Below are 26,620 nucleotides of genomic sequence, written 5' to 3'. Positions count from 1 at the left end.
GGAGATCTCCGTTTTAGTTTCAGCTACTGTTTATCCACGTACGGGGGGAAAGGAGATTATTTATATGTAGAGTTACATGAGGGAATTGGATAGAGGAAGAGCCCTTAGGATTATGAGTAATTTTATAATTATTTCTGTTTGGAGAATTATTGGTCTTATGTGATTCTGTATGTATTTAGCACTATGAATATATGATTAATTTGTAAAAATGATGATCTGGGAGAGAGAACAAAATTGTAGAAAAGTGTCTGTGAGTTAGGTTTTGGAAAAATTGGAGGTTTTACTATTTAAGTTAAGATTCTATTAAATTGATGATTCAATTGAGTGTTATAATAATTTATAAATGTTATTGCTATATTATATGGTAAAAAAATTGGATGATCTAGATTTGAATTCATGGTGAATTGCTTGAGGGGTATGTAAACCACTATTTTGTTAGACTCATCTATTGAGTGTATGTGATATAAAATTGAGTTATGAGATGAAAAGTTGTATTAAATATGAATATGATGTGATTGTGATTCCTCACACTAGTGACCAGGGGTGGCACGACCTTGGACAAGAGATGTCACAAGCGTGACCTTGGTATAGTGTAGGATGTGTGAATGTGATTATGATTCATCACGCTAGTGACCAGGGGTGGCACGACCTTGGACAAGAGATGTCACAGGCGTGACCTTGGTATAGTGTAGGATGTGTGAATGTGATTATGATTCCTCACGCTAATGACCAGGGGTGGCACGACCTTGGACAAGAGATGTCACAAGCGTGACCTTGGTATAGTGTAGGATGTGTGAATGTGATTGTGGTTCCTCACGGTAGTGACCAGGGGTGGCACGACCTTGGGCAAGAGATGCTACAGGCAAGGACGGAGCCAGGATTTCAATACTGGGGGTGCCATATAGGGGGTGCCATATAGTAATATACATATGAGTTTATATTAAAAATATGAGTTTATATTAAAAATAGGGGGTGCCATATAGTAATATATATGTATATAAAAAAAAATTAAAATTGTTGGGGGGGCCGTGGCACCCGTAGGTCCCCCCTTGGCTCCGTCCTTGGCTACAGGCGTGACCTTGGCATAGGGTGGGATGTATGAGGCAATTAATACTTATGTCGAGGGTGGCACAACCTTGGACAAGAGATGCTACAGGCGTGACCTTGACATAATGTTAATTGCAAGATTTGTGATGGATTGGTGTGAAATTGTGATGTGAAGTTGATGCATGATTGATAGAATTATGATATGTAAAAATGATTGTAAATATTTCATTATATAATGAGTTATGTTGAGATTACATTGTGGTGTGTTGGTATGTGCTTTACATATCGATGCTTTCTTTTCTCACTGTATAATTTGTGTATGTTTTAGGTGAGGAAGATCTGGTTTCGAGTGACATCTAAAATGTCAACAGTTGATTTATGAGTATGCTCTGATATTGTGACATCGGGGCAGAAGATTTCTAGGACATGAATTGTATTTGTATATGGAGTTGAACCTATTATTTTGAAAACATTTTGTAACCTCTTATGTTTTATTTTTCAAGTTTCATTTTCAAAATGTTTTAGATATTGAAGAATATGTTTCTAAAGGTTTTTATGTGAACCCTTTTACCAATGATAAAAATTTTATTTCCTTAGTTTATTTACATTATTACAATATAAGAGTTAAGGTAATAAGAGTGTCACACTCTGCTAAATAAAATTGGTCCCACAATTTATTAGTGAAGACTGTTTAATTAACTACTATACCAACTTATCAAATTTTATTCATATTTAATTACTATTATTATTATTATTATTATTATTATTATTATTATTATTATTATTGTATTTTTTAAAAGTAGTCATAATTATGAAACGGTCTTACAAAAATAAAATAATTTTGGACATAAAAAGTCAAAGACTCGTTAATTTGACAAGAAACTTACAATAAAAAAAATATATACATTACAAGGACAAAATCTATACAAATATATAAAAGAGATATCTTTTTCAGTAACCACCTTGGTCTCTACTTTTTTTTATATTTATCATTATAGCCTTTTATTTTAAAAAATTAGAAAAAATATTTTTAATCATATTTAAGAACTTAAAATTAATAAATTAATCATAATATCAATTAGATCAATATATTTTAATTATTTAATTTTTTTTTATTTTTAATAGAGGCACGAAGTGCCTCAACCTCACTAATATAAATAACGAAGATAAAAAAAAGAAGTAAATTTTATGGTAACCATTTAAAAAATATTTTATAAAGATAAAAAAATGACAATCTAATTTTAAAATTAATTATTTAATAATATATTAATATTAAAATCATATTTTAATGTCATACATATTAAATTCTATTAGTTAATAGGCTAGTTCATTTTCTATATACTAATATATAAAAGAGATACCTTTTTCGGTAACTACTTTGATCTCCACTTTTTTTTGACCATTAACCTTTTTATTTTAAAAAATTAGAAAAAAATATTTTAATATCAAATTTAAGAACTTAAAATTAATAAATTAATCATAATATCAATTAAATTAATATACTTTTATGATTTAATTTTTATTTTTATTTTATTTTTAATAAAGGTACGAAACGCCTCAACCTCACTAATATAAATAACGAAGATTAAAAAATAAATAAAAAAGTAAATTTTACGAGAACCATTTAAAAAATATTTTATAAAGATAAAAAATGACAATCTAATTTTAAAATTAATTATTTAATAATATATTAATATTAAAATCATATTTCAATGTCATACATATTAAATTCTATTAGTCAACAGGCTAGCTCATTTTTATTTATTATTTTTTTCTTGTCATGGTATTCTCAGATTGCAGGTTAAAGATTAATTTCCTTTGCAGTAAATTTAACGAGTTTTCATATACGATGAGAATCATGTTCGAGTTCTCTGTTAAATAAAATTGTTATCACAATGTAAGTTCAAAAATGTTTAATTAATCACTATACCTTTATTCATATTTAATTAATATTAATATTTTTCTTATTATTATTGCATTTTTTAAGAAGTGGTCATAATTGTGAAACAGTCTTACTAAAAGAAAATAATTTTGGACATAAAAAGTCAAAGACTCGTTAATTTGACAAGAAACATAAAATAAAATAACTCACTTTACGTACCAGTGTTTCAATATATTTAATTTAAAGAATTAATGAGACATCAAGGATGTAACGACCCGTCGTGATCGTCACACTACGAAACAACACTGACACATTACTGGAATATATATATACTAAAATAGTATTATAAAATATTTACAACACAAGTTGCTAATCAAGCAACCAACATCAATCAATTATATACAACAAAGTATACTACTATAAGGTAGCTACAAAAAAAATCTATTTATCTCCAAGCACTTCCTGTGGTCTCTAGTAGCTATCTCCCAGCCTATCCCTGCCCTGCTCCCATACCAACGTATGATCATCGTAGTCCAAACCATATGGAAACACGCAAGGGTAAGCTAGAGACAATAAACAACTCATAAATATCAAATATAAAACACAACTATATGATCATCTTCACATCTGACACAAAAGATAAACAACACATATATATATCTTAACATCATTTCAACTTAATTCCACATATCAACGCTGTATCAATACCTCTCAACAAATACATGTTTAAAACAACTTACAACATAATAACACTATCATCATCCTCAACAGGATTAACATACAACACAATCACAACATACATCACAATCACAGATTAACAACATAACAACATAGATACAACTTTTATCAACAACAAATCAACTCATCAACAACTTATGCGTCATCACCCATTTCAACTCAGAGATCTCCAACAACTGAGGTTGAGCAGTCTAGGTGGCATAAACCCTACCGAATCCGTTTGACCTATCTCAACCAGGTCAGGTATAGAACAATGTTAGGAACTCCGAAGAGAACCAGGTATAGATAACAATAGGCGATTTCTCAGGTGTGCCACTTAGACTCGGAGGTCCAGTACTACTGTCAGGACAGAAGGGTTTGGGTATGAGCCTACCACGGCCTTGGCTAGCATCACCAATCCACATATGGATTTAGCCCACCCACTGTCCTCCAAGTACCACGCACCCTCCAGTACCTAGTCAAAGACTACATCTCTAACTAGATACCTTACTCAAATTGGTCATTCAACCATGACATGGATCGACTATTTCCATGTCGCCCATACAGTAGTACTAAGGGATTCAACTTTAAAACAACTTTCAACTTTAAAACAACTTTTAACTTTAAAAGAACTTTCAACTTTAAAACAGCTTTCAACTTTAAAACAACTTTCAACTTATCATCTTAGTACTATGTATCTCAACATAGGACATATATCTTCACCATATGTCCCTAACTTTTCAACTTTACACACTACAAGAAAAATGTAAATTTTCAACGGAAAATTTTCGACGGACATGGATCTGTCAAAAATTTTCGACAGAATTTTTTGACGGATATTTCTGTCTAAAATTTTCGATTGATTTATATTTCTGTCGAAAATTTCTGAAGGAAATATAAATCCGACGAAAAAATAAATCCGTCAGAAATTTTTGACGAAAAATTTCCGACGGAATATTCCGTCAAAAATTTCTGACGGATTTATATTTCTGTCGGAAATTTCTGACGGAAATATAAATTCGTCAAAAATTTCTTATTTTTAATTATTATTTTTAATTCTTATTTTTAATTTCTTATTTTAATTTCTTCTTTTGAATTTATTATTTTTAATTTCTTATATATATTTGTTGTATTAAAAATTTTATATATCATTTAAAGGTATAAATATATATTATAATTATTTATTACAAGTTTTTTATATCTACGATTAGTATTAAAGATGAAAATAAATTAGGTCACACTATATTTTATTATAATTTAGTTGGTTTGAACCTAACTTTCTTTAAAAATATATATCTTAAGTATGACTTATTTATCTATCATAGACATTTTTTAAATGTTTGGGTAAAACTACAATCATAAAGACTTATTTTATATTAATTTAACACTATTAAAAATATAAAAATTAATATATTAAATTTTATAAAAATAAATTTTAATATTTATGATATAAATATGTTTTTAATATCTAATATATATTTTTAGATGATAATTTATTTTAAAATATATCTTATAATAACAATTCTAAATGGAACATAAATCTTCTGATTTTTCTTATTTTGATTTTTTTAATCAATGAATACAATTTTACTATTTTAATTTTTTCAATCAACGTATACAATAAATAAAAAACACAAATATATGTGTATACATGTATATATATAATATAGGGGGTTATAATTATACCGGTGTAACTTTTACTAAGTATTATGCCGCTCAATAACTTTATATTAAATGTGAATTTTGTAAATCCAACCGTTAAATTGAAAGTTCATATACTTTATACGTGTATATCAAATTTTGTTAAAATTGAACAACAAATGGAACGTAATCAAAGTATTCATATTTTAGTGTATTTTGAAATGAATATATTACATCAATTTTGTTTTATAAAAATGAAGTATCAAATCATCTTGGATTAATATAAAGTTTTGCATATATAATCTATAAGAGATATGAACTTTCAATCTAACAGTTGGATTTACCAAATTCACATTTAATATAAAGTTATTGAGTGATGTAATACTTAGTAAAAGTCACATTTAATACACACACACACACACACACACACACACACACACACACACATATATATATATATATGAGGGGGGTTATAATTACAATGGTGTAAATTTTACTAAGTGTTACACCGCTCAATAACTTTATATTAAATGTGAATTTTGTAAATTCAACCGTTAAATTAAAAATCTTTTACTCTTAAATCATATATATAAAATGTTATATTAATTGAAGATGATTTCTTATAAAACAAAATTAAATCTGTCGGAAAATTTATATTTTCGATGAGAAAATTTTTGTAGGAAAAGCTATATTATTGATAGAATATTTTAGACAAATTTATATTTGTCGAAAATGTAAGAACTGGTTTTAAATTTGATACGAAAATATTATAATATAATTAGATAAGATTTTAAGTTAGTATTTTATTAATGGTTGATAATTAAAAAATAAAATAAGGATAAATACATTTTTTGAATTTTATATGTTTGATTTAGGATAACTTACAAAATAACTCTTGGTAAAGTTATTCCGCTCAATAACTCATGGTGTGTGTTGAATTAATTTCATCGATCCAATTAATTGTTAAACTAAAAGTTATTAAATTTTACTAATAATTAATATAAAAAATTAATTAGTTTTGAATAAATTATTTGCTAATTAATAATATAATTGAAACATTAATTATTTTAAATTATTTAACTAAAATCTTATTGACAATTTACTATATGATCTTAATATTTTTGTATAACTAATATCTGATTTTAAATTTGATATGAGAATATTATATATAATTAGATAAGATTTTAAGTTAGTATTTTATTAAAAGTTAATAATTAGAAAAAAAACAAGGATAAATACATTTTTTGAATTTTATATGTTTGATTTAAGGTAAATAAATATATTAAATTAATTAATAATTTATTTAAAATATTAAAATTTAATTTATAAGTATGTAATAAATAAATATTTATAATTTTATAAATTATATTATCATTATAAATTATAAAATTAAATAATTTAAATTATAATTTTAAATAGAAATAAGTAGATGTTAATTATAAAAGTAAGTACATATAAATAAAGAATAAATAAATATATTATTATTATTATTATTCGTAATATAAAATTATTATATATTATTATTATAGTACAAATATGAGATTGTATATTTGTGGATGACTTAAATGAATTAATTTGTACAAGTTATACTGACAACATACATATACATTTCGGTAGCTTACTCATCAGAACTTCACAGTTAAGCGTGCTTAACCTGGAGTAGTACAATGATGGGTGACCTTCGGGAAGTCTCCCAGAAATTTCACAAGTAAAGATAAAACACGCTAAACAGTGAAATATTGTGAAATAGAACTCTTGAGAGGCCAAATATGAGAGTTGTTACATTAATAAATTTATTAAAATTAAAAAAAAAATTATAATTTCCGACGGAAAAGTCCGTCAGAAAATTATCAGAAATTTCCAGCGGATTTTTCTATCGAAAATTTCTGACGAAATTTTTCGACAGAAAAATCCGTCGAAAATTTCCGTAAAAAAAAATTATTTCTGGCGGATTTTTTTTCCGACGCCACTTTTTCCGACGGATTGAAATCCGTCGGAAATTCGTTTGCAAAAGAAAAATCTGTCGGAAATTTACCTGTTTCCATCAGAAAATTCCGTCGAAAATCAGCATTTTTCTTATAGTGACAACAATAGACATCATAACAGCTTTACAACAATAAACATCTGGCCGCTTGTAATCGGTATAACTCGGCCTGACCCCTATACCGTGGTCGCTTTATACACGTGTGCCTCGACCTGGCCCACACACGGGATCAACTAAGTCCTAGAGGAGAACAATACAACGTCCACTCCAAGGGACAACTTCCCAAGGAGGGTTTTCAACAAATTGGGCTCTTAGAGCACCACAATTATCTCAATCCACACAATGGGATGAGCAACTTCGAAAACATCTCCTCAAGTCCTAGTGATCAACAACTTATCATCACAGCTTAATCAACTTACAACTTAAACAACATGGTATATCAGCACAACAACTCATCAACGTTATTTAACAACACATTTTAACAACACAACATCTCATTTCAATTTTAAACAGCACAATCAACTCAATCATCATAAAATAATATATTTTCAACAAATGGCACAACATACAACTCTATACTCAACATGCATCTCTTCATTTTGCTTTCTACTTATCATACATCTCAATGTAATTATACAACTTCTTATTCAATTATACAACTATGCAACTTTAATAATTTTAACAACATGCAAACAACTTAATTAAACAACTATAGTCATTACAATATCAACTTAATGCAACTTAACAACTTTAAACAACTTCAACAATATCATAAATCAACACAACTTGTAAACAACTTCACAACTTAACTACAACATGCATTTCCAACAACATCATTATAAATATTTAATCATATATTAGCAACACAATATTTTCATCACATAACACAACTCATACTAATCAACCTAAGCACCCAAATGAGTTCTCAACTCACATACAACCAACAACTTTACAATCTAGCTTCCCTTACCTGAAGATTGGCTCAGAATAGCCAAGAAGCGGAATTCCCTTTCCGAAGCTTAACCCGGAACTTCAATCCACCCAAAGAAAGCTTCTTAGTCCAGAGTCCTTCTCTCTAAAACTTCTTTCTAAAAACCTCCATTTCTCTTCAACCACCCAACTCTATTTATAGACATTCAGGAGTAGCCAAAACGGCCTGTTCCGAATCCGGAACGGCCCGTTCTGCACCCCTTCATCATGTGTAAAAATTACATGTAGAACGGCCTGTTCTGAAATCAGAACAACCCGTTTTGGGGTTTGGAACGGCCCGTTCTCCCTCCAGAATGGCCCGTTCTCAACTATGTATTATAGGTCAATTCAGTAGTTTGGAACGGCCCGTTCCAGTTTGGGAATGGCCCGTTCCAGTTTGGGAACGGCCCGTTCTACTGAATCACCCATACTGAGCTTTTGGGCCTTCTAAAACAACTTGCTAAGTTAAAATACCCCCCAATAAATAGGAATTTTCGTCCCCGAAAATAGACTTACTTGGAAATAAAGAAGAATACTTCTCTCTACACAGTTGCTCAATCTCCCAAGTAATCTCACCAGTAGTTGCATCCCACAAGATCTTCACCAATCCAGTGGACTTGTCCCTCAACTCCTTCAACTTGTAATCAATCACAACTACCGGTCTCTTCTCATAAGTCAGGTTCTCCTTGACCTGAATCTCACCCATCTCAACTACATGACTCGTGTCATGGACATACTTCCTCAACTGTGAAACGTGAAACATGTAACGTCTAGTCGTATTAATTTCAGTAATATACACATATATATATATATATATATATAATATTTGTAACTAGAAAACACATATATAATAATAATATTTTACATCATACCATATTTTTCCCTACGCACGTAGTTGCTTTTCTTACAGATACATATACTACTTACTATTGAAAACATTTATTATACATTCCTATTACAAGTCATAGTTTCCTTTGTCTACTTCCATAATATTTACATAGGTGGTTGGAACAAATTTACGATAGGGTTCACGTGATTTGCAGGGGGTAAGTAAAAAGTCACAACGATAGGTCCATCTATCATCGTGGGAATTTCTTGTAAGGGAGAAAAAGTGAACGACGACACTGCTACCCCATTGAAAGTTACAGAGTTGGCGAGAGCATCGATGCTCCAGGTGGTTCCAAAGAAAATAGCAGAAATGACAGCAGGGAAAAGGGCGGGTATCGCTGGAACACCCATCTATTTTTATTTAATTATTTTATTACATAAGAAACATAAGGAGTGAGAACATTTTCAAAAAAATATTTATAATCATGAAGCATGCGTAACAATAGTTAATATTAAACAATATATATAAAATTTGAACTACAATTGTAGTGACTAGTCAGGATAAATGAGCATTATAATATCAACCAGCGCAAGAATTTTTAATCATAATTTCTTACTCATTTAAATCCCCAAGGTCAAACCTCCAGCTACAAATAATTCAAATTTTATCTTCTGTGGTCATAGAATAATATTTATCTTTAAAACGAGTCAAAGACAATTTAACAAAATTATATTATAATAAATCATAACAATAACCACGCTAAATAAATTTGATAATTTATCATCATTTAAGCTTTAATTAAATAACGTATACGTAAATAAAATATATTAAGAGTATCAAATAATTAAATAAATATAACAATCATTATAAAATAATTAAACAATATAACATATGAACACCTTAACAATTATTGTAGATAAAAATAAACATAGGTTAAGCAAATAAATGAGGTTAGGGACACCTCACTAGATAAATGAATCAAGAAAATAACATAAATAAATAACATAGTAGTAAAATTTAAAGAAACAAAGTTCTCCTCCCCCTTACCTTAAAATGTAGGTTTATCAAGAACTCATCTCTTGGAAGAATACCACGTAAGTACTTAAGTTATTATTATTATTAATTGATTTATAAAAATATAAAACCATGTAGGATTCAAACCCAACACCAAGCACTTGAAGTTCCTAAGCACAAGGAATGAAACCACTGAACCATTTTATTTTATATGACTATAACATAACATCATGTAAATTTATAATAAGTTATTTCTCATGGACAATATTTATAATATAATTAATTAGTACAAACACACACACACACACACACACACACACATATATATATATATATATATATATATATATATATATATATATTTATATATATATATATATTTATTTATTTATCTTTCTGAACATAAAATTTTTATAAAATAAAACACTATTTATTTATACTAATTACTTATTAAAGTATATAAGTTGTAATAGATAATTATATATATAATCATAATATGATAAATATTTATAATATTGTTGGATGTCATCTATATATATATATATATATATATATAAGATAATATTGTATCATAAATTTAGAATATTACAATTCTCCCCTACTTACAGAAATTTCGTCCTCGAAATTTTTATTGCTTAGAAATAAATAAGGATAGTTTTCCCTGATTTTCTCTTCCAATTCTCACGTAGCATCTTCAGTAACATCATTCTAGATGACCTTTACCAGTGAAATCTGTTTGCCTCTCAACTGCTTGATTCTCCTGTCTGTGATCTGTATAGGCATTGTTTCAAATGTAAGGTTATCCTTGAATTGTACTGTATCAGGCATTATTACATGAGATGAATCAGAAATATATTTCCTTAATTGAGACACATGAAAAACATTGTGAAGATTAGAAAGAAAAGGAGGTAGAGAAATTTGGTAAGCAACAGGACCGATTTTTCTGAGGATTTGATAAGGACCAATAAATCGAGGTGTGAGTTTATTTGATTTCATTACCCTACCAATACCAGTTGTTGGTGTAACTTTCAAAAATACATGATCACCTTCCTGAAATTCAAGAGGTCGTCTTCTTTTATCAGCATAACTTTTCTGCATGCTTTGAGTCGTTCTCAATTTTTCTTGAATCATTTTGATCTTTTCCGTGATTTGTTGCACCAATTCAGGGCCCAAGATTAAATCTTCTCCTGTCTCAAACCAACACAAAGGAGTTCAACACTTTCTCCCATATAGAGCTTCATAGGGTGCCAAACCTATGCTAGAGTGAAAATTGTTGTTATACGTGAATTCAATCAGAGGCAGATATTGATCCCAACTACCCGAATTTTCCAGCACACAAGCTCTCAATAAATCTTCTAAGGATTGTATGGTTTTTTCTGATTGTCCATCTGTTTGAGGATGATATGCAGAGCTAAGGCGAAGCTTAGTTCCTAATGCTTGATGTAAACTTCTCCAAAATTTTGAAGTAAACCTAGGATCTCTGTCAGATACGATACTAGATGGTACACCATGCAATCGTACAATTTCCCTTATGTACAGTTCAGTCAATTTTTCTAGTGAATACCTAATGTTAATGGGTAGAAAGTGAGCAGACTTTGTCAGCCTATCCACGGTAACCCATATGGAATCAAACTTATGAATTGTTCGTGGTAAACCAACTACAAAGTCCATTGCTATACTGTCCCATTTCCATTCAGGTATATCTAAGGGTTGTAACATTCCTGCTGGCTTTTGGTGCTCTATCTTGGCCTTCTGACAAATCAAACATGTAGTCACATATTGTGCTATTTCCTTTTTCATTTTGGGCCACCAAAACATTCTCTTGAGATCCTGATACATTTTTGTTTCCCCAGGGTGTATACTCAACTTGTTCTTATGTGCCTCACCTAAAATTATTTTCTTAATTAATTTCAGAATCATTAGGTACACATACCCTATCATTAAATCTCAAAACTCCTTTTTGATCTATATTAAATTTTCCACCATCCTTTTTACCCAATAATCTCTTTTTCTTTTGAATGAATTTATCAACTACCTGAGCCTCACCAATTTGTCCATGTAAGTCACTAGTAATTTGAACCGCATGCAATTGTATTCTATCCTGACTTACTGTAGTTGATAAATTCATATCTCTAAATTTTTCTATCAAATTCATCTCATGAATCATTAATGAAGAGATATGTAAAGATTTTCGACTCAGTGCATCAGCCACAACATTGGCTTTCCCTGGATGGTAATGTAATTCAAAATCATAATCTTTCAAAAATTCCATTCACCTTCTTTGTCTCATATTCAGTTCCTTTTGATCAAACAAATATTTTAAACTCTTATGATTACTAAAAACATCAAACTTACCACCATACACATAATGTCTCCATATCTTGAGTGCAAAAACAATGGCAGCTAGTTCTAGATCATGGGTTGGGTAATTCTTTTCATGAGCTCTCAATTGTCTAGAAGCATATGCTACTACCCTTCTATCTTGCATAAGAACACACCCTAATCCCATTTTTGAGGCATCACAAAATATGACAAATTGTCCATTAGGATTGGGTAAGGCTAAAACTGGTGCAGTAGTTAATCTTTTCTTAAGCTCTTGAAAACTATTCTCACATTTTTCTGTCCACTCAAAGGGTTGTCCTTTCTTGGTGAGTTGAGTTAAAGGCATAGCTATTTTAGAAAATCCCTCAATGAATCTCCTGTAATATCCTGCCAAACCCAAAAAACTACGGATTTCTGTTACCGTCTTTGGAGGTTCCCATAACAGAACTGCTTCAACTTTAGACGGATCCACAGAAACTCCGTCTTTGGAGATCACATGTCCTAAAAACTTAACCTCCTCTAACCAAAATTCACACTTAGAAAGTTTGGCATACAGTTGTTTATCTTTCAGGATTTGGAGAAAAGTTTGAAAGTGTTCTTCATGCTCTTCATGAGTTCGAGAATATATGAGGATATCATCTATAAAAACCACCACAAAATGGTCCAAATACGGATGAAAAATCCTATTCATATAATCCATGAACACTGCAGGTGCATTGGTTACTCCAAAAGGCATCACTTGATATTCATAATGACCATACCTTGTTCTAAATGCAGTTTTTTGTATGTCTTCTGCTTTCACTTTGATTTGATGGTATCCTGATCTTAAATCTATCTTAGAAAACATAGTAGCTCCTCTCAATTGATCCATCAAATCATCTATCCTAGGAAGAGGGTATTTATTCTTTATGGTAAACTTATTTAATTGCCGATAGTCCACACATAGCCTAAAGCTTCCATCTTTCTTTTTAACTAACAAAACAGGAGCCCCCCAAGGTGATACACTAGGGCGTATAAATTTTTTTTCAAGCAACTCTTCTAATTGTTTCTTCAACTCTGCTAATTCAGAAGGTGACATCCTATAAGGTGCCATTGAAATTGGTCCAGTTCCAGGTATTAAATCAATCGAAAATTCAATCTCTCTGTCAGGTGGTAAACCAGGAATATCATTAGGAAAAACTTCAGGAAAATTTTGAACAACAGCTATGTTTTTCAAGTCGACTTCCTCTTTAGCTTCCAGAGAGGATAAGATTAAATATCCTTGAACTTTACCCCAAGAAAACCTGTTTATGAGTTTGGATAATGAAATCGATAGGTCCTTAGAATCAGAAAATAGAATAGACTTTTCTGCACAATTGAGAAGAACATGGTTGGAAGATAACCAGTCCATTCCTAAAATCACATCTAATTGTGATAAAGGTAAGCAGATCAAATTTACAAGAAATTTTTTATCACCAATAAAAATAGGACAGTCTGAACAAACTTTGTTGGCAATTACAGATTTGTTTGTAGGGGTTGAAACAATTAGATTATTCTCTAAAGAAGAAATTGGTAGTTGGAGGTGTTGAACACAATTATTGGAGATAAAAGAATGAGTTGCGCCTGAATCATACAGTACATTTAAAGTTTTGCCTTTAATGAAACATTTACCTTGTATTAGTTCGTTGTTTTGAGCAGCTTCAGTTCCGGTCATGGTATAAACCCTTCCAGTTGTAGGAGGTCTCGGTTTGGGTCCAGAAGTATTCGCGTGCGCCTTTGGTTGTCCACACTCAGAAAACACATGACCCGACTTTCCACACTTGAAACAAACAGGTCCTTTGAGATGACAGTCCTTAGTATAATGACCCTGTCCACACTTAAGACACTTGGCTTGATTATTCATGGGTCTACTGGAATTTCCTGCAAATTGAGAAGTTTGGGATTTCCATTGTGGTCAGTCATAAGGTTTTTCTTCATTATTCCTTTTCTTATTAAACTGAGGGCAAAAGGACTCTGGTCTATTATCCTTATTATGATCAAAACCTTCCAGAAATCGACACTTGTGTATTAATGTGGGAAAATCAGAGATTTCTAATATCCCTACTGCCTTTTTTAATTCTGGTCTAAGTCCATCCTCAAATTTAATACACTTCATCCTTTCATCAGGGTGATAATAGAAAGTAGAGTATTTTCCCAATTCCTCAAACTTAGAAGCATATTCTCCTACTGTCATGTTTCCTTGTTTTAACTGCATATATTCTATTTCTTTAGCCCTCCTAACATCATTAGGAAAATATTTTTCAAAAAATTTAGCTCTAAATACTTCCCATGTAATAATTATTCCTCCTCCTTCTAATAACCTCCTAGTACTATCCCACCAATATTCTGCTTCTCCTACTAACATAAATACTGCATAGTTCACTTTTTGGTTATCAAGACAGTTCATGGCTCGAAATATTTTTTCTATTTCTTTTATCCATAACTCAGCCTTTTCAGGATTATATCCTCCGTTAAATTGGGAAGGTTTATTGCTTCTAAATTCTACCAGTCCTTGTGACTCCCCATTCCTTCTGGTCGTTGATTTCTTAATAAGGCTGCGGCCATATCCTTAATAGCTTGTACAGCCTCTGTCAGTTCGTTATTTCTTCTTCCTGCCATCTGAAATTTTATAGATTAGTCTATTATACTAGAAACATGGTTAACACATTTCCCCAAGTTACACATGGAACGTTGCTCTGATACCATTAAAATGTAACGTCTAGTCATATTAATTTTAGTAATATACACATCTATATATATAATATTTGTAACTAGAAAACACATATATAATAATAATATTTTACATCATACCATATTTTTCCCTACGCACGTAGTTGCTTTTCTTACAGATACATATACTACTTACTATTGAAAACATTTACTATACATTCCTATTACAAGTCATAGTTTCCTTTGTCTACTTCCATAATATTTACATAGGTGGTTGGAACAAATTTACGATAGGGTTCACGTGATTTGCAGGGGGTAAGTAAAAAGTCACAACGATAGGTCCATCTATCATCGTGGGAATTTCTTGTAAGGGAGAAAAAGTGAACGACGACACTGCTACCCCATTGAAAGTTATAGAGTTGGCGAGAGCATCGACGCTCCAGGTGGTTCCAAAGAAAATAGCAGAAATGACAGCAGGGAAAGGGGCGGGTATCGCTGGAACATCCATCTATTTTTATTTAATTATTTTATTACATAAGAAACATAAGGAGTGAGAACATTTTCAAAAAAATATTTATAATCATGAAGCATGCGTAACAATAGTTAATATTAAACAATATATATAAAATTTGAACTACAATTGTAGTGACTAGTCAGGATAAATGAGCATTATAATATCAACCAGCGCAAGAATTTTTAATCATAATTTCTTATTCATTTAAATCCCCAAGGTCAAACCTCCAGCTACAAATAATTCAAATTTTATCTTCTATGGCCATAGAATAATATTTATCTTTAAAAAGAGTCAAAGACAATTTAACAAAATTATATTATAATAAATCATAACAATAACCACGCTAAATAAATTTGATAATTTATCATCATTTAAGCTTTAATTAAATAACGTATACGTAAATAAAATATATTAAGAGTATCAAATAATTAAATAAATATAACAATCATTATAAAATAATTAAACAATATAACATATGAACACCTTAACAATTATTGTAGATAAAAATAAACATAGGTTAAGCAAATAAATGAGGTTAGGGACACCTCACTAGATAAATGAAAACAAAGTTCTCCTCCCCCTTATCTTAAAATGTAGGTTTATCAAGAACTCATCTCTTGGAAGAATACCACGTAAGTACTCCTCTGATGCATCCTTATTAAGTTATTATTATTATTATTAATTGATTTATAAAAATATAAGACCATGTAGGATTTGAACCCAACACCAAGCACTTGAAGTTCCTAAGTACAAGGAATGAAACCACTGAACCATTTTATTTTATATGTCTATAACATCATGTAAATTTATAATAAGTTATTTCTCATAGACAATATTTATAATATAATTAATTAGTACACACACACATATATATATATATATATATATATATATATATATATATATATATATATTTATTTATTTATCTTTCTGAACATAAAATTTTTATAAAATAAAACACTATTTATTTATACTAATTACTTATTAAAGTATATAAGTTGTAATAGATAATTATATATATAATCATAATATGATAAATATTTATAATACTGTTGGATGTCATCTATATATATATATATATATATATATATATATATATATATATATATATATATATATATATATATATATATATATATATATATAAAGATAATATTGTATCATAAATTTAGAATATTACAATTCTCCCCTACTTACAGAAATTTCGTCCTCGAAATTTTTATTGCTTAGAAATAAATAAGGATAGTTTTCCCAAATTTTCTCTTCCAATTCTCACGTGGCATCTTCAGTAACATCATTCTAGATGACCTTTACCAGTGAAATCTGTTTGCCTCTCAACTGCTTGATTCTCCTGTCTGTGATCTGTATAGGCATTGTTTCAAATGTAAGGTTATCCTTGAATTGTACTGTATCAGGCATTATTACATGAGATGAATCAGAAATATATTTCCTTAATTGAGACACATGAAAAACATTGTGAAGATTAGAAAGAAAAGGAGGTAGAGAAATTTGGTAAGCAACAGGACCGATTTTTCTAAGGATTTGATAAGGACCAATAAATCGATGTGTGAGTTTATTTGATTTCATTACCCTACCAATACCAGTTGTTGGTGTAACTTTCAAAAATACATGATCACCTTCCTGAAATTCAAGAGGTCGTCTTCTTTTATCGGCATAACTTTTCTGCCTGCTTTGAGTCGTTCTCAATTTTTCTTGAATCATTTTGATCTTTTCCGTGATTTGTTGCACCAATTCAGGGCCCAAGATTAAATCTTCTCCTGTCTCAAACCAACACAAAGGAGTTCTACACTTTCTCCCATATAGAGCTTCATAGGGTGCCATACCTATGCTAGAGTGAAAACTGTTGTTATACGTGAATTCAATCAGAGGCAGATATTGATCCCAACTACCCGAATTTTCCAGCACACAAGCTCTCAATAAATCTTCTAAGGATTGTATGGTTCTTTCTGATTGTCCATCTGTTTGAGGATGATATGCAGGGCTAAGGCGAAGCTTAGTTCCTAATGCTTGATGTAAACTTCCCCAAAATTTTGAAGTAAACCTAGGATCTCTGTCAGATATGATACTAGATGGTACACCATGCAATCGTACAATTTCCCTTATGTACAGTTCAGTCAATTTTTCTAGTGAATACCTAATGTTAATGGGTAGAAAGTGAGCAGACTTTGTCAGCCTATCCACGGTAACCCATATGGAATCAAACTTATGAATTGTTCGTGGTAAACCAACTACAAAGTCCATTGCTATACTGTCCCATTTCCATTCAGGTATATCTAAGGGTTGTAACATTCCTGCTGGCTTTTGGTGCTCTATCTTGGCCTTCTGACAAATCAAACATGTAGTCACATATTGTGCTGTTTCCTTTTTCATTTTGGGCCACCAAAACATTCTCTTGAGATCCTGATACATTTTTGTTTCCCCAGGGTGTATACTCAACTTGTTCTTATGTGCCTCACCTAAAATTATTTTCTTAATTAATTTCAGAATCATTAGGTACACATACCCTATCATTAAATCTCAAAACTCCTTTTTGATCTATATTAAATTTTCCACCATCCTTTTTACCCAATAATCTCTTTTTCTTTTGAATGAATTTATCAACTACCTGAGCCTCACCAATTTGTCCATGTAAGTCACTAGTAATTTGAACCGCATGCAATTGTATTCTATCCTGACTTACTGTAGTTGATAAATTCATATCTCTAAATTTTTCTATCAAATTCATCTCATGAATCATTAATGAAGAGATATGTAAAGATTTTCGACTCAGTGCATCAGCCACAACATTGGCTTTCCCTGGATGGTAATGTAATTCAAAATCATAATCTTTCAAAAATTCCATTCACCTTCTTTGTCTCATATTCAGTTCCTTTTGATCAAACAAATATTTTAAACTCTTATGATTACTAAAAACATCAAACTTACCACCATACACATAATGTCTCCATATCTTGAGTGCAAAAACAATGGCAGCTAGTTCTAGATCATGGGTTGGGTAATTCTTTTCATGAGCTCTCAATTGTCTAGAAGCATATGCTACTACCCTTCTATCTTGCATAAGAACACACCCTAATCCCATTTTTGAGGCATCACAAAATATGACAAATTGTCCATTAGGATTGGGTAAGGCTAAAACTGGTGCAGTAGTTAATCTTTTCTTAAGCTCTTGAAAACTATTCTCATATTTTTCTGTCCACTCAAAGGGTTGTCCTTTCTTGGTGAGTTGAGTTAAAGGCATAGCTATTTTAGAAAATTCCTCAATGAATCTCCGGTCAAGGCAAACACCCTTCCAGCTATTGTAGATCTATCACCCCTCGGGGTACTCCTGGTCTGTCTGGCACCTACAGGACAACTAGTCGACATGTGACCCATCTGGCCACACCTAAAGCACTTGCTCTCGATATGAGGGCAATCACGAATGAAGTGAGGTCCACTACATCTGTAACATCTGAGAGTAACAGCTCCACTCTAACCCCCACTCCTAGCTGTGTCAATAGGGTCCTTGTGACAAGACTCCCTTATAAAGATTGGGGCCTATCATAAGGCTTCCTCTGAGAACCACCACCATTATTGGACCTAGTTGGCCCACCAACAATCTTCGCTGGCCAAAATTCTCTAACCGCTCTACAACCTTCCCCTTCTCTACCAAGGTTGGAAACTTCGTGCCATAGGCACCACCATCCTCCTCAAATCATACCTGAAGCCTTCAGCAAACTTCCTACACTTCCAAGCCTCAGAGGTGGCTTGAGTGTAGAAGTGTGCCAAGTGCTTGAATCTCATGGCGTACTCGGTCACCGACATTCTCCCCTGTTGTAATCTCATAAACTCTGCCTCCCGAGCATGCCTAACACTCTCTGGGAAGTACTTCTCAAGGAAGGCCCTCTTGAAGCACACCTAGTCCACAACCACTCAACGGTCAATTCAGCATCTGACTAGTACCTCTCCAACAATACTCTACCTCCCCTATCAACATATACACTGCATAGTTGAGCTTTCGCTCTTCTGAACAACCTAGAACTGAAAATATCTTCTCCAACTCGCAAATCCAATGGTCAGCCACCTCCAGATCTACATCACCTCTGAACTAAGGGGGCTACACTTCCTGAACTCAGCCAAAACTTGACTCTCCTATGATCCAACTGGTCTTGCGAACTAGTCGCAGCTCTCTCAGCATCCATCTTAGCAAAGTAGACATTCTGCTGTTGCATAGCCATAGCCATCATCTCCATGGCATGGGCTATCTGCTCATGTTCTAAGCATCTTCTACAAAATGAACAACTCCTTCAACATACTACATCTCAACTACTCAACACAAATCAGCACAACATCCAACACAACACATAGTTCAACACAACAAAAGCCTAAAGGAACCACCCCCACAGAGTGTCCACTAGACTCGAACTGCTCTGATACCATAAAAGTGTAACGACCCGCCGTGACCGTCACACTACGAAACAACACTCACACACTACTGGAATATATATATACTAAAATAGTATTATAAAATATTTACAATACAAGTTGCTAATCAAGCAACCAATATCAATCAATTATATACAACAAAGTATACTACTATAAGGTAGCTAAAAAAAATCAATTATCAAGAATGATTGCGACAGTCATTGCAAAGCATATTTCAAGTCAAAAACTGCAAGTGGATCCTGTAGCATGGCGTTTCATACATGTACTTGTTATAGTTGCTAAATATAATTTTCAGCTATACCAATGTGTGACTATGAACTGAAAAAGCATATAATAAAATGGCTGTATTATTAGACCCTCTTTTATCTCTTAATTTTCCAATTTTAGCAATGGGTGTTCCATTTTAATGTTAACAAAGTATATCAATTTTGTTGAGTATGTTTTTCCAAGTAAATGATTTTTAATGCCCGCGCTATATAAATTTGTGAGGATGGATTTTTAAACAAGACAAATTGATCGATGTAATCATTTATATATAGTCATATGAAACTACTGCGAAGCACTAAAGATTAGTGATTTGTTTTAGACAAAGAAAGTTAAAAGAGAGAAAACAAACAATTTATATACTTCAAAATCTCAAGAATATGTAGCGATTTTTAAAAAAAAAATATTATAGATATTTTTTTATTGGAGACAATTCTACGCATTATGAGAAATAAAATTCTCCCTTCAAGTATTTAAATATGAACTCATGACTTAACTCAATAAAACTTAAACATATATAAGGGATGAGTCTCATTGAAAATAACAAAAATAATTTTAGAAAAAAAGTATTATAGGAAAAATGTCGCTATTTTTATTTGATTTCAAGACAACACATTTGACACGAAACATAACTTTCAATAATAATAAAAACAACCCACTTTACATGCGTTGGAATATAATTGATTTAAAGCATTAAGGGCACGTCAAGACAAATTATAACATATTTTTACAATATTATCTTTTATAATAATATACACTTCATTATTATTTTTATTATATATATATATATATATATATATATATATATATATATATATATATATATATATATATATATATATATATATATATATATATATATATATATAAAGAGAGAGAGCAATGAATCTATTTATTCTAGGTGATGTCTATGATGGAGAAGTTGGACAAGTGGTCCATGGATGGTGCATTGAAAATCACCATAGATATAATATTAAAAACAATGAATGGTTGAGATTGTGATTTAGTGAGAAGATATATTGTACACCTTCACACACTGGATAAAATTTCTGAATATTTTACTGGATTTTTTTTTTTTTTTTTAAATTACCTAAAAAAAAAACACGTATTACGATGACTGACGCAGCAGCTGTCACTTCCAGAACGGGCCGTTCTGAAACCAGAACGGCCCGTTCTAGATGAAAAAATAACACAGGAATAATGCACCAGAACGGGCCGTTCTAGAAGGAAAAAAAACACGAGATAAACTACACCAGAACGGGCCGTTCTGAAATCTGAACGGCCCGTTCCAGATTTAAAAATAACATATGATTACTTAAACCAGAACGGGCCGTTCTGAATTCGGAACGGCCCGTTCTGGCTACATATTTGTTTTTTTTTTTTTTCATTCTACTAAATCACATTTAAAATTAAGTATAGTTTTTCAATTGAGCGAGATATGAAGCCCCTTCCTCAATGACATCAAACATCTTATGAATAAAGGCCAAAACTAGGCCTAATAAACTTAAAACCCAAAAAGTCTTATACTAAGGCCCATAATACAAGACCAAACAATATAAACTCCTATACTACCAAATATATGAGAAAGGTGGTCATTTATGTAAAGTCCAAGTAAAGAGAACCTTATGCCCATCAAACCCATTAGGCTCACTAAGCTCAAAAGCAATCAAAAGTCTAAAGGCCCATGAAGCCCAAAGCTAGGCCCAACAAGCTTAAAACCCAAAAAGTCTTATACTTAGGTCCATAATACAAGACCAAACAATATAAACTCCTATACTAAAGACCAAGTAAAGAGAACCTTAGGCCCACCAAACTCATTGGGTTCACTAAGCTCAGAAGCAGTCAAAAGCTCAAAGGCCCATGAAGCCCAAAACTAGGCCCAATAAGCTTAAAACCCAAAAAGTCTTATACTAAGGCCCATAATACAAGACCAAACAATATAAACTCCTATACTACCAAATATATGAGAAACGTGGTCATCTATGTAAAGCCCAAGTAAAGAGAACCTTTGGCCCATCAAACCCATTGGGCTCATTAAGCTCAAAAGCAATCAAAAGTCCAAAGGCCCATGAAGCCCAAAACTAGGCCCAATAAGCTTAAAATCCAAAAAGTCTTATACTAAGGCCCATAATACAGGACCAAACAATATAAACTCCTATACTACCAAATATATGAGAAAGGTGGTCATCTATATAAAGCCCAAGTAAAGAGAACCTTAGGCCCACCAAACCCATTGGGCTCACTAAGCTCAAAACCAATCAAAAGTCCAAAGGCCCATGAAGCCCAAAACTAGGCCCAATAAGCATAAAACTCAAAAAGTCTTATACTAAGGCCCATAATACAAGACCAAACAATATAAACTCCTATACTGCCAAATATATGAGAAAGGTGGTCATCTATGTAAAACCCAAGTAAAGATAACCTTTGGCCCACCAACCCATTGGGCTCACTAACCTAGTTTTGTATTTCATGGACCTTTGGGCTTTTGTTTTGGTCTTGTATTATGGGCCTTAGTATAAGACTTTTTGGGTTTTAAGCTTATTGGGCCTAGTTTTGGGCTTCATGGGCCTTTGGACTTTTGATTACTTCTAAGCTTAGTGAGCCTAATGGATTTGGTGGGCCTAAGGTTCTCTTTACTTGGGCTTTATATAGATGACCACCTTTCTCATATATTTGGTAGTATAGGAATTTATATTGTTTGGTCTTGTATTATGGGTCTTAGTATAAGACTTTTTGGATTTTAAGCTTATTGGGCCTAGTTTTGGGCTTTATGGGCCTTTGGGCTTTTGTTTACTTTTGAGCTTAGTGAGCCCAATGAGTTTGGTGGACCTAAGGTTCTCTTTACTTGGGCTTTACATGGATGACCACCTTGCTCATATATTTGGTAGTATAGGAGTTTATAATGTTTGGTCTTGTATTATGGGCCTTAGTATAAGACTTTTTGGGTTTTAAGCTTATTGGGCCTAGTTTTGGGCTTCATGGGCCTTTGAGCTTTTGACTGCTTCTGAGCTTAGTGAGCCCAATGAGTTTGGTGGGCCTAAGGTTCTCTTTACTTGGTCTTTACATGGATGACCACCTTTCTCATATATTTGGTAGTATAGGAGTTTATAATGTTTGGTCTTGTATTATGGGCCTTAGTATAAGACTTTTTGGGTTTTATGCTTATTGGGCCTAGTTTTGGGCTTTGTGGGCCTTTGGGCTTTTGTTTACTTATGAGCTTAGTGAGCCCAATGAGTTTGGTGGGCCTAAGGTTCTCTTTACTTGGTCTTTACATGGATGACCACCTTTCTCATATATTTGGTAGTATAGGAGTTTATAATGTTTGGTCTTGTATTATGGGCCTTAGTATAAGACTTTTTGGGTTTTAAGCTTATTGGGCCTAGTTTTGGGCTTTGTGGGCCTTTGGGCTTTTGTTTACTTCTGAGCTTAGTGAGCCCAATGAGTTTGGTGGGCCTAAGGTTCTCTTTACTTGGTCTTTACATGGATGACCACCTTTCTCATATATTTGGTAGTATAGGAGTTTATAATGTTTGGTCTTGTATTATGGGCCTTAGTATAAGACTTTTTGGGTTTTAAGCTTATTGGGCCTAGTTTTGGGCTTTGTGGGCCTTTGGGCTTTTGTTTACTTCTGAGCTTAGTGAGCCCAATGGGTTTGGTGGGCCTAAGGTTCTCTTTACTTGGACTTTACATGGGTGACCGCCTTTCTCATATATTTGGTAGTATAGGAGTTTATAATGTTTGGTCTTGTATTATGAGCCTTAGTGGATGACCACTTTTCTTATATATTTGGTAGTACAAGAGTTTATATTGTTTGGTCTTGTATTATGGACCTTAGTATAAGATTTTTTGGGTTTAGGGCTTAGGGTGTAGATGTAATTTAGTAGAATGGATAAAAAATATATTATTTTGCTTTAAAAAATTCGTGTGACAAATTTGTAGTTAGAACGGGCCGTTCCGTTTTCAGAACGGCCCGTTCTGATTTAATTATTGATGTGTCATTTTTGAATTCGGAACGGGCCGTTCTGATGTTGGAACGGGCCGTTCCGTTCCATTCTTCATGTGTTTTTTTGTCATCTGGAACGGCCCGTTCTGGTCCAATATTTATGTGTTATTTATTCATTTGGAACGGCCCGTTCTGATTTCAGAACGGCCCGTTCCGAGTGTCAGTAGCAGCTGCTTCTGTTGCCACGTTTTTTTTTTTTGGGTAATTTAAAAAAAAAATCAGTAAAAAAATCGAAAATTTAGATCCAGTGTGGTAAGGTGTATTATGGTCTACTAGTTTAGATGCATCTAAGGGTGAAAATTGATGATGCACCCATGGACCACTTGTGAAAGTGGTCCTTCAGAGAATTCACCTTTATTCTAATGGTAACTCTACTAAAAATTATTCTACTCAATAAGACAATAACTCATAATCAACTTCAACGATCTAAATCTTGAATTAGAAGTTCTTAAAGAATATATTAAGTGTGCAATTTTTTACGAAATTTAAAAAGTGTTTGATACTTCTTTATAAATATCCAAATTGATATATATATAATAATAATAATAATAATAAATATATTATACATCAAATTAAATTTATAAAGTATGAAAAGGTTTTCAAATTTTCTAAAAGTTTGAATAATTGATCTATTCATTAATAAGAATTTTGAATTCAATGGTTAAAATTTTAAAATTAATAAAAATTATGAATTATTAAGTGAAGTAATATTTTTGCAATATTATCTTTTATAATAATATACACTTCATTATTTTTTATTATATATACATATATATATAGAGAGCAACAAATCTACTTATTCTAATAGTAACTCTACAAAGAATTATTCTACTAAATAACTCATAGCGAATTTTAACAATCTAAATCTTGAATTAGAAATTCTTAATGAATATATCAAGTATGTAATTTTTTTTATAAAATTTTAAAAGTGTTTAATACTTCATTATAAACATCTAAATTGATATATAATCATAAAAACACATTATATGTCAAATTAAATCTATATAATAAAGTATTAAAAAGTTTTTAAATTTTTTTAAAAGTTTGTATAATTAATCTATTCATTAATAAGAACTTTGAATTCAGCGGTTAAATCTTTAAAATTTATTATATATTATGAATTATTGAGTGAAGTAACTCTATCAAAAGTTATTCTTGGAATAAGTAGATCTCACTCCTTTCTAATTAAAATAGGTGAATGGTCACTAGTATTTTTTATTTTATTTTTAATATTATTATGATATATAATATTATTTTTAATAGGTGAACTTCTCAAATATCCAAGAATTACTTGCATGATAATCTTAATTAGTTAGTTTTATGTAAAGTATAAGGACTTGCTGGTTAGTTACAATTAATACCAATCCATTAAAAAAATAAATTTAACAATATATATCCAAAATAATTACATGTAGAGGTGAGATTTTTACATTTGTTTCAATTAGTCAAATGATGGAAAATTATTAATCAGGGAACAAATTTTATGATTAAATATTTATTTCCTATTTTATATTTAATGATTAACTGATATTGAGGAGTGAAATTTTAAAATAATTATATTCTCAATTCTATATTTATTGATTGGCTTATATTGAAGTGAAATTTTAATATCATTTTTTCTAATTTATATTTATTGATTGATTAATATTGAATATTAAAATTTAAATATTATTATATTCTCAATATATTTCCAATTTTATATTTATTCATTGACTACTGATATTGAGAAGTGAAGATCATCATATTCTCAATTCTACATTATTTATTGGTTAACTGATATTAAGGAGCAAAGCTCCTCTACTTAATAAACATAATTGCAAGATTTTAACCCTTTTGTGTTACTGACATGATAATATCATAAGAGAGGAAAGCCAATGACAAGTAGTACATGTACATAAATATATGAAACTTTATATTTATTGGTTAGCTGATATTGAGGAGTAAAATTGCTACGCTAATTAAGTAATTTTAAGGCGATAGAATAAACAACTTAATTAACATTTTATTTGATAAATATTTATGTAATAATAATTTATATTATAAATACTTAAAATTTAATAAGTTGTTACATTTGGATATATATATTGATAAACATTTATATGATTTAAAAGTGTTTAATTAGATGTCTTATTATTTAAGCACTTGTAACATATTGTCTTATTTTAAAAAATAAAAATCACAAATTTAATTTTAACTAGAATAAAATAAAAATTTGAAAAGTAACTAAATAATTTTAACATATATAAATAATAATAAAAAATATTGTTAAAATTTATTAAAAATGACATTATATATTACAACAA

This window comes from Cajanus cajan, chromosome 10 (assembly GCF_000230855.2).
Source record: "Cajanus cajan strain Asha chromosome 10, NIPB_CcT2T_4, whole genome shotgun sequence".
NCBI lineage: Eukaryota > Viridiplantae > Streptophyta > Magnoliopsida > Fabales > Fabaceae > Cajanus > Cajanus cajan.
This window is presented reverse-complemented; position numbering follows the sequence as displayed.